The sequence below is a fragment of the Monodelphis domestica genome, chromosome X (assembly GCF_027887165.1).
Source record: "Monodelphis domestica isolate mMonDom1 chromosome X, mMonDom1.pri, whole genome shotgun sequence".
In the NCBI taxonomy this organism is placed as follows: Eukaryota; Metazoa; Chordata; class Mammalia; order Didelphimorphia; family Didelphidae; genus Monodelphis; species Monodelphis domestica.
The window spans coordinates 72,156,831-72,165,593 of NC_077235.1; the positions used below are offsets into that span (position 1 = coordinate 72,156,831).

At 42.7% G+C, this 8,763-nt stretch overlaps 1 protein-coding gene across 2 annotated transcripts in view; it reads right to left on the reverse strand.

Moving 5' to 3' along the window:
* LNX3 (ligand of numb-protein X 3) overlaps positions 1–7,228 on the reverse strand; it is a 59,595-nt gene extending 52,367 nt beyond the window's left edge. Inside the window, exon 1 of one of the 2 annotated variants that reach the window (XR_008914671.1) lies at positions 7,001–7,228. The gene's annotated coding sequence lies outside the window, so the exon portion shown is untranslated. The remainder of the gene's footprint in view (positions 1–7,000) is intronic. The other variant, XM_056809459.1, reaches the window with a different exon arrangement.
* Between the last annotated feature and the right edge of the window lie 1,535 nt (positions 7,229–8,763).

Sequence of the window (8,763 nt, forward strand, 5' to 3'; positions counted from 1 at the left end):
CTGAGGCAAACAAGGGAAAGTGACTTGCCCAGGGTCCCACAACTAGTGTCTCAGGTTGCATTTGAAGTCAACTCATGGTCCTTTTGGGGTTTTCTTGACAAAGATATAGGTGTGGTTTTTGCCATTTCCTTCTCCAGATGAGGAAACTGAGGCAAACTGGATCAAGTGGCTTGCCCAGGGTAACACTGCTAGTAAGTGTGTACGGTCAGATTTGAACAGACTCGAGCCCAGCGCTCTATCCACTGTACCACCTAGCTGCCCCAATAATCATTATAGCTAGTATTTATTAAGTAAGTGCCCACATCTATAAAATGAGTTGGAGAAAGAAGTGGCAAACCACTCTAGAACCTTTGCCCAAAAAACCCCAAAAGGAGTCATGGAGGGTTCAAAACGACTGAACGATAACAACAGCTATGTGCCAGGCACTGTGCTAAGTGCTTTACAAAGATTGTCTTATTTAATCCTTAAAACTTAACTTTGGAAATGAAAGTGCTTTTATTACCCCAATTTTACAGATGCGGAAACCGAGGCAAACAGTGTGAAGTGACTTGCCCAGAGTCACACAGCTGGGAAATGTCTGAGACTACATTTGAACCCAGGACCTCCTGATTGCTGGGCCAGGCCTCTATTCATGACACCCCTAGCTGCCCTGTACATCAGTACGGTGCTCTGTAGCAACAGCAATAGCCACAACAACCCAACAACAACTGAAAGTTGGATCCACTGGCCTCCATGGACCTTTCAGCTGTAGATCTAGGAACCTCTGAGCTTTCTCTATTCCAGATTAAATATGCCCAGTTTCTTTAAGGGAGCCTTGAATGACAGAGCAACCAGTCCTCTCCATATAGTGATCAGCTAATGATATGGCCAAAGGCCCAAAGGATCTGATTTAACTCCCAGAGGCCACCCAGTCTACCTTCTGGCACCCCAAATGGTCCAGAAAAAAATAGGAAAGAAAAAATATACTGATATGTAAATATATTAATATTTCTCCTTTCCTTAGTCCTACATGATTCTTTTGGGGAGATGATCTATTTACTCTGTCTTCAGTGTCTACAATGTACTTCTTTCCTTCTATATATGCAGGGGAGTGAAGTGCGAGATGATTAGAAAGGTGAGCTGGGGGAATGGGGCACATTATGAAAGGCTTTGAAAAATCAACAGAGGAATATATATTTTATCCTGAAGGCAATAGGGAGCCAATGGAGTTTATCGGTGGTAGGGAGATGGAGTCACATCGTCAGAGTTGCACTTCAGGAAGATGGTTTTGACAGATGAGTGGAGGACAGATTAGCATGGGGAGAGAATTGAGGCAGACAGACTAATCAGTAGGCTACTACAAGTAGTCAAGGATGAGGAGATGGGAAAGTATTCCTAAAGGCACCTGCTGGGGATTGTTCTAGAGACAGAAAAAAGAATCCAATATGGTACCAGAAGCCAGGCTCAAATCTTGGGCCTGCCATTTCCTAGTTTTATTGGGCAAGCTCCATTCCCACAGTTTCCCCACTTTCATCTTCTATAAAATCTGAGGACTGTACCAGATGATCTCAAAAGTTCCTTCAGCTCAACATTCCCGTGAAATAATGATACCACAGTAGCATGGCCCAGGGGCTATTTCAAGAAACCAACTGGAGATCTGGTTTGTTTCTCTTTATTGGCACATGCCACCCATAAAACAGTCTATTGACATGCTAGCACAGCCTCTGGTCTGGGTGCGGTGCCCAACAACCACATGTGGCAGGCTCATTTCATCCCTCTGAGACAAGGATTAAAAATAATTATGGCTGTTGGCGGTGAGTGATTGTTCAATTAGTAGTGGGGATAAGGCTTGTTTGTACAGACTCCATTTCCTTGGCATCCAGGGTGCAGGTTCACTCCCCGAAGGCACACAAATGAATAGGGGTGATCAGGCCAGGCGTCAGGCAGAGAAGCCAGGCTGCAGGGGTGTGTGGAGTGGAATAAAAATGGAGAACATAAGCCTGAGCACAAATAGAACTTACTCTGCTAGGGAAAAAGAGGTTGGAGTCGGGAGAAAAAAAGCAATGGAGAGACTTCCAGTCAGGATGGATGCCCAAAGGGGAGATGGACTACCCAGGACTCCTAACTCCTATTCTAGAAAAAAGCTGACATTTGTACATTGTACAGATCTAATAAGAAATGAGCAAGAAATCCAATGATAAATTACCACTAATGAATTCTAGTCCCCCCTCAAACTCCACAAAAAGTCATTCCAAAGGCCACAGACAATAAAAAAGGGGGCCACCAGTAAAGGCAGCACCATGGGCAAAGAAGCCCAAACTCTCTATAGTGGATTAGGGATTGGTCAGAAATATTATCCTTTGGTTCAAAAAGCTGTGTCCAGAGGGAGTAGCAATTGAGGTCCTCTTTCTTGTCACTTCCCCAAGCCTCAGGGTGGTCAGAGCCTTGGAATCCTAGGAAAGCTCTCTAGCACTGTATCCTGAGAACTCCATAGAAGGTCCTAAAGAAATCAACACTGACCCACAAATATCTAAGGGGGAGGTAGGGATCAGTTTTTTCTTTTTGAACTCCTTCAACTCCAGTTGCTCAAATATATTTACTTTTCTAGGTTTCTCTTGACTCTGAAGTTTGCATTTTAAAGTCCCTACTAGGTTCTGGTCTTTTCATCAGGAATACTTGGAAGTCATCTATCTTCTTAAAAATCCATGTTCTTCCTATAGGATTATACTCAACTTTACAATGAAAGTTATCCTTGGTTGAAGCCTATCTCTTTTGCCTTTTGGAAAATTATTCTTCAAGAGCTCTCATTTCTAGTAGAAGCTGACAGTTTTTATTTATGGTTAATTGGAATATAGTGTATCATGGTTTTCAGCAAATCCAATGATTCTTAAATTCTCTTTCCTTGAGTGACTTTTTCGGTTAGTTTTGTAAAAACTAGCAGTTACTTTATAAATGTTATTCATTAAAAAATGTTCTAATTTTTCTTGCTATCTTATGGAGTCATTGGTTTCTTTTTGGTCTATTCTAGGGTTCAGGCTGTATCTGTTACTTGGGTTAGGTTCTTAACTTTCTCTTACAAGCAATTTATTCTCCCAGTTTTTTTTCCTCTGGAGCTTTTACTTATTTTTTTTCTTTTGCTTTGTTTCTTCTAGGCATTCATGTAGTTCTTATGGAAAAAACTTTTTTTTCCTTTTCATAATTGCTTATGATTTTTATGGAGTTATTTTGGGGATCATAGGATCTATAACATTATTCTGGTTGGTGTTTGTATACCTTTCTTCCTACACATGGAAATTATGAGAAATTTGGGTGAGGGGAGGGGAGGTAACAGAAGGGAAGGGAAGGGAAGGGAAGGGATGGGAAGGGATGGGAAGGGATGGGATGGGAAGGGAAGGGAAGGGAAGGGAAGGGAAGGCAAGGCAAGGCAAGGCAAGGCAAGGCAAGGCAAGGCAAGGCAAGGCAAGGCAAGGCAAGGCAAGGCAAGGCAAGGGAAGGGAAGGCAAGGGAAGGGAAGGGAAGGCAAGGCAAGGCAAGGGAAGGGAAGGCAAGGCAAGGGAAGGGAAGGGAAGGGAAGGGAAGGCAAGGGAAGGCAAGGGAAGGCAAGGCAAGGGAAGGGAAGGGAAGGGAAGGCAAGACAAGGCAAGGGAAGGGAAGGGAAGGCAAGGGAAGGGAAGGGAAGGGAAGGCAAGGGAAGGGAGAAGGAAGAAAAAAGAAAGAGAGATGGGAGAGGAGGGAGGGAGAGAGAGAGAGAGAGAGAGAGAGAGAGAGAGAGAGAGAGAGAGAGAGAGAGAAAACAAGTAAGAAAAAAAATAATGAGAAATACCAAGTCCTGTCCCATCTTCCTCCTTTCAAAACGAATATGTATTTCTTTTTACATCTCTTTTTCCCCTCCTAAAATTCTCATAAGGGAACCATTGACACTAAAGACTTTTGCTTCTCTTCTCATTGAAGGCATTATGGTTCTGAAACAACACTTGAGGTTTTTTCTCCTTCTCCTCTTAGAATGTTAGCACAGTAGCACAGCACCACCACAGCCCATGGAAGATGAGGATGTGGTCATCAGATAAACTTCATCCCCCTTTCTCAAGTGCACACTCCCCCTGCCCCCATACATGGTGGTGTTAAAACACATCTAACTCAACAGGGAAACAAGCAGGGATGGTGATGGGGAGGATAATACTGAGCAGGGAATAGCAAGCAAAACAAATTTCCTAATTCTGAAAGGGGAGATTAAAGGGAGAAATAGAAAAGAAAGAACTAGGATCTAAGAGAGTACCATCAATCGGAAACTGGCTGAACAAACTCTGGTATATGGATGTAATGAAATATTATTATGCTGGAAGTAATGATGAAAGGGATGCTTTAGAAAATCCAAAGTGCCATTAACGGATACAGAGTGGAGTGGGCAGTAGAACCAGGAAGACAATTCACAGAAGTGCCACAACATCACAAGGAAAAATGCCTTTGAAAGACTTCAGAACTCTGTTCCAGGCAATTAGCAGCCCCAGTCGTCAGAGGATAGATGATGAACGTTGGTACCTATCTCCTGACAGTGTCCTGATGGGGCAGAGAAGGACATTTTGGATGGGTTTCTTTGGCTTTCCCATGTTTTGTTGATATAATTCTTCCTCCTTTCTCTTGGTTTCTAATGCAGGGGGAGGGGTCCTTCTGGGAAAGAAGATCAATAATAGTGAGGCTCAAAAAAGGGCCATTGAAATGTTTCTAAAATGCATAGGGGGAAGCACAAAGAAGCAGGATAGACAAGTGAAGCAGATATAAGCAGAAGAATCTTAAAAGGAACATGTGGAATGATTATTCTCTCTCTTTTTTAAAGCAAGGAATAGGAAATGGAGAGTCCCAGTTTTACACATCATTTTTATGTTCTGCACAGCTAGAAACATTCTCTTTGTGTGCTTATGGTCAGAAAAACAAAAGGCAGTGGACTTGAAATCAGAATCCTGACGTTTCATGTCCCAGTTTTATCATATGCTAGCTGTGTGACCTTGGGCAAGTCATTTCTTCTGGGTTTCCATTTTCTGTTTTATAAAGTTAAGAAACTGAACTCAATGACCTCCCTCCCCGAGGTCTGTAATTGGTCTTCAGTGTTCTCACATTCTAGTTCTGACATTTGCTGAATGAATGAATGAATGAATGAATGAAAAGGAATTTATTAATCACTTACTATGTCAAGCACCTGGACTAAGTGTTCAACCAATCAGTGAGAACAAATTAATCCCAAATTGATCACATGGATTCAAATTCAGGCTATTCAAAGTTATAATTATGGAAAATATGGCAGTTGGTGCCAGCCCAATGGAAATATTTAGTGGGAATTTAAATAATGCCACTATAGGATTCTTTCTCCTCACTAATTGGGACCTGGTTGTACAAATGGAACAGTGAGACAAACCATGCGAGGAAGTCCCCCTTTAAATGGAGGAGCCAGTGTATACATACAGGAGAGTTCAATTGCAGGGTGGATAGAAAGGCTTGGGGGTCATCAGGGTGCAACAGCAGAGAGCATATGGCAAAGCCCAGGGAACTTTAGGGTTCCGCAGCAGGACAGATGGCAAGATTCAAGGGGATCAACTACTGGAAAACTGAAGTTGGTGGCAGGGGTGGAGATGGGTCTGGTGGGATTCTCTTTTGTGTCCTGAAAACCCTTCTAGCTTTGGCATTCTTAGACTGTAAATAGAAATGGCATCAAGAAACATGGCAACTCTGAAAACCACAAATTAACATTATCTATGTTATTTTGTATGTTGATTTCTTTTGTTCAACTTTTTCCAGTAATCCCTGGGATTATGACTCCTCTGACAATTCTCTACTCACCAACAATGCTTAGAATCTGATGGACACTGTGTTGGGGTCAAGAAGCTGCCTCAAGTGTTCAAAAGTAAGCTGGGTAGGGAGTAGCCAGGTGGCTAAAGGAATAAAGAGCCAAGTCTGGAGTCAGGAGGACCTGAGTTCAAATTTGGGCTCAGCCACTTCCTAGTTGTGTGACCTGGGGAAAGTCATTTACTCTCAATTGCCTATTATAAGACAGAAGGTAAGGGTTAAAAAAAGAAGCTAGATAGCAAAGCTCTCTGTCTCTCTCCTACCCCCACCCACCATCCAAGGTGAAATGACTTGGATTTCACAAAAATTCAGCTCTTGAGCTAGAAAAAGAATCCCTGTGAACCTCCCTTCTGGTTGCCTAGCAGTACAGATAAACAACTGACCAACTTCCCTAGACCAGCTTCCACCAACTAGGTGTCACCATGTCTGAGCCAGAGATGAGCCTGACAAGCTAACAAAGTCCACTTCCTGGTCATCTAGGCAAGGCTTCCAACCACTCCAGGGTATGGAATGGGCTCTTTGTTAGAAGTGAACTCCTCCCAGGGAAGGCTCCCTCCAAGCTCTGTGTGGGCTGGTCACCACTTCACCCTGGTGCCTCATGATTCCAGAGCTACCCAGCTCAACAAAGAGTCGTCATCTCTTCTGCCAGTCCTTCTCTGGCAATGACTCACAGAAAGAACATTGGTGCCCTGAAGGCCTGGGCTTGAGTCATAGCTCATAGAAAGGTATACTCAAGTGGACCTTACAGATGCCCTAGTTCAACTCTCTGATTTTAAAAACTAGGAAACTAAGGTTTGGAGATGGGAAATGACTGACTTTAGACCCACGATGCTTTTCACTGCCACACAGTTGCTTCCAAATCTGCCACTCATTTTCTGGATGAACTTGGAAGTCATTTCCCTTTTCTGGAGCACATCCATCTCATTTTCAAAAGCTCTGACATTCTCCAAGTCTGAGTAGTCTCTTGTTCTCTGGAACTCTAGCACTGCCAATTGAACACTTAAGTACACCCCTTTGTTATTCTCCATTATTATTATTTTCCTAACTGTTTAAAACGATAATAAAGAGGAGGCAGAGTCAAGATGGTGGTCTAGAAACCCCCCCCCAGAAAGCCAGAATCCTAGAACACTCGGGTTTAAGGAGAAGACAGAAGGAAGGTCCCAGGACCCCTCCCCCCTCTCACCTAGAGCACTGAGACTCCAGCGGCAGCAGGAACTTCTGGGCAGGCAAAGGTGCTGGTCTGGAGGGTGTACCTTGCGGGCAGGGCTATGCCAAGTTCAGAGCATCTACACAGATGGAGAGGAAGAAGCTAGAGAGGGAGCATAGACCTGGCAGCCTGGCCAGAGCTGTGGAGATCCTCCATATTTGCTCCAGCCTTCCAGGAGGTTTTGGACTCAGAGCACACCCAGCCCAACTAAGCTGAACTTAATCCCAACAAAACTCTCCAGAATTCAGGGAAGCCCAAGCTCCACACCCATCCTCATTGACTGCTGGACTTTAATCCAATCAAAAGCCTCCAGAGGACAGGGAAGCTCAAGCCCCCAACAACCCTCCCTCAGAGACTATACCGAGAGATCTTCTGTTAAAGCTCCAAGAGGGGAGACTGACCGAAGCCCCCAAAACCAAAAAAAAAATGAGAGGAGCAAGCACACAGACAAATATGGGGAGTAAAGAAGGGGTGAATATGAGCAAAGAACAGAAAAAGAAGAAAGAAATTACAATAGACAGCTTCTATTCAGCAAACGGAACAGAGGGGGAGAGATCAGAAAATGATAAATCAGAAATCCCAGCAAATTGGATACAGGCTGTGGAAGAACTCAAAACACAATTAAGAGAGGCTGAAGACAATTGAGAAAAGAATTTAAATTAAGATAAATGATCTGGAAACAGAGGCACTTGAACTAAAACGAGAAAATAGCGTCTTGAAAGCCAAAATCAACCTTTTGAAAAATGAGGCAAAGGAGATGAAAGATGAGGCAAAGAAGATGAAAGATGAGACAAAGGAGATGAAAGACGAGGTAAAGAGGATGAAAGATGACCTTCAAAGAAAATCAGACCAGAAGGAAAAGGATGACCAAAATGCCAGGGATGAAATTCAGTCTTTAAGAACAAGAATACAACAACTGGAATTAAGTGACCTCACAAGGCAGCAGGACACTTTAAAACAAGACGAAAAGAATAAAAAATTGAGGAAAATATGAAGCATCTCATTCACAAAACAGATGATTTAGAAAATCGTTCGAGAAGAGACAATTTAAGAATCATTGGTCTACCAGAAGACCATGACAAAAGAAAAAGCCTGGACATTATATTACAGGAAATTATTCAGCAAAACTGCCCTGATATCCTAGAACAAGAGGGAAAAGTGGAGATTGAAAGAATCCACAGATTATCTCCTGTATTTAATCCCCAACTGACAACACCCAGGAATGTTATAGCCAAATTCAAGAACTATCAGACTGAAGAAAAAGTAATTCAGATACCACAAAACCACAGTGAGGATAACGCAGGATCAGGCTGCATCCACATTGAAGGACCAAAAGGCATGGAATATGATATTCTGGAAAGCAAGGGGACAAGGTCTACAACCAAGAATCAACTACCCAGCAAAACTGACTATATTCTTACAGGGGAAAGTATGGTCATTCAACACAATGGAAGAATTCCAAGCATTCGTAAAGAAAAGACCAGACCTGAACAGAAAATTTGATGTCCAAGCACAGAACTCAAGAGAATCAGCAAAAGGTAATTAAAAAAGAGGGAAAAAAGAAAAACAAAACAAAACAACAAAAAAAATTTTAAGAGACTCAATAAGTTAGAATGATATGTATCCCTATAAGAAATTGGGTCATTGGTAACTGTTAAAAACTGTTGCTATCACCTGGGCAGCTAAAAGAATTACACTCAGAGGGAACAGTGACAAACTGTATAGGATAAAAGGACAAG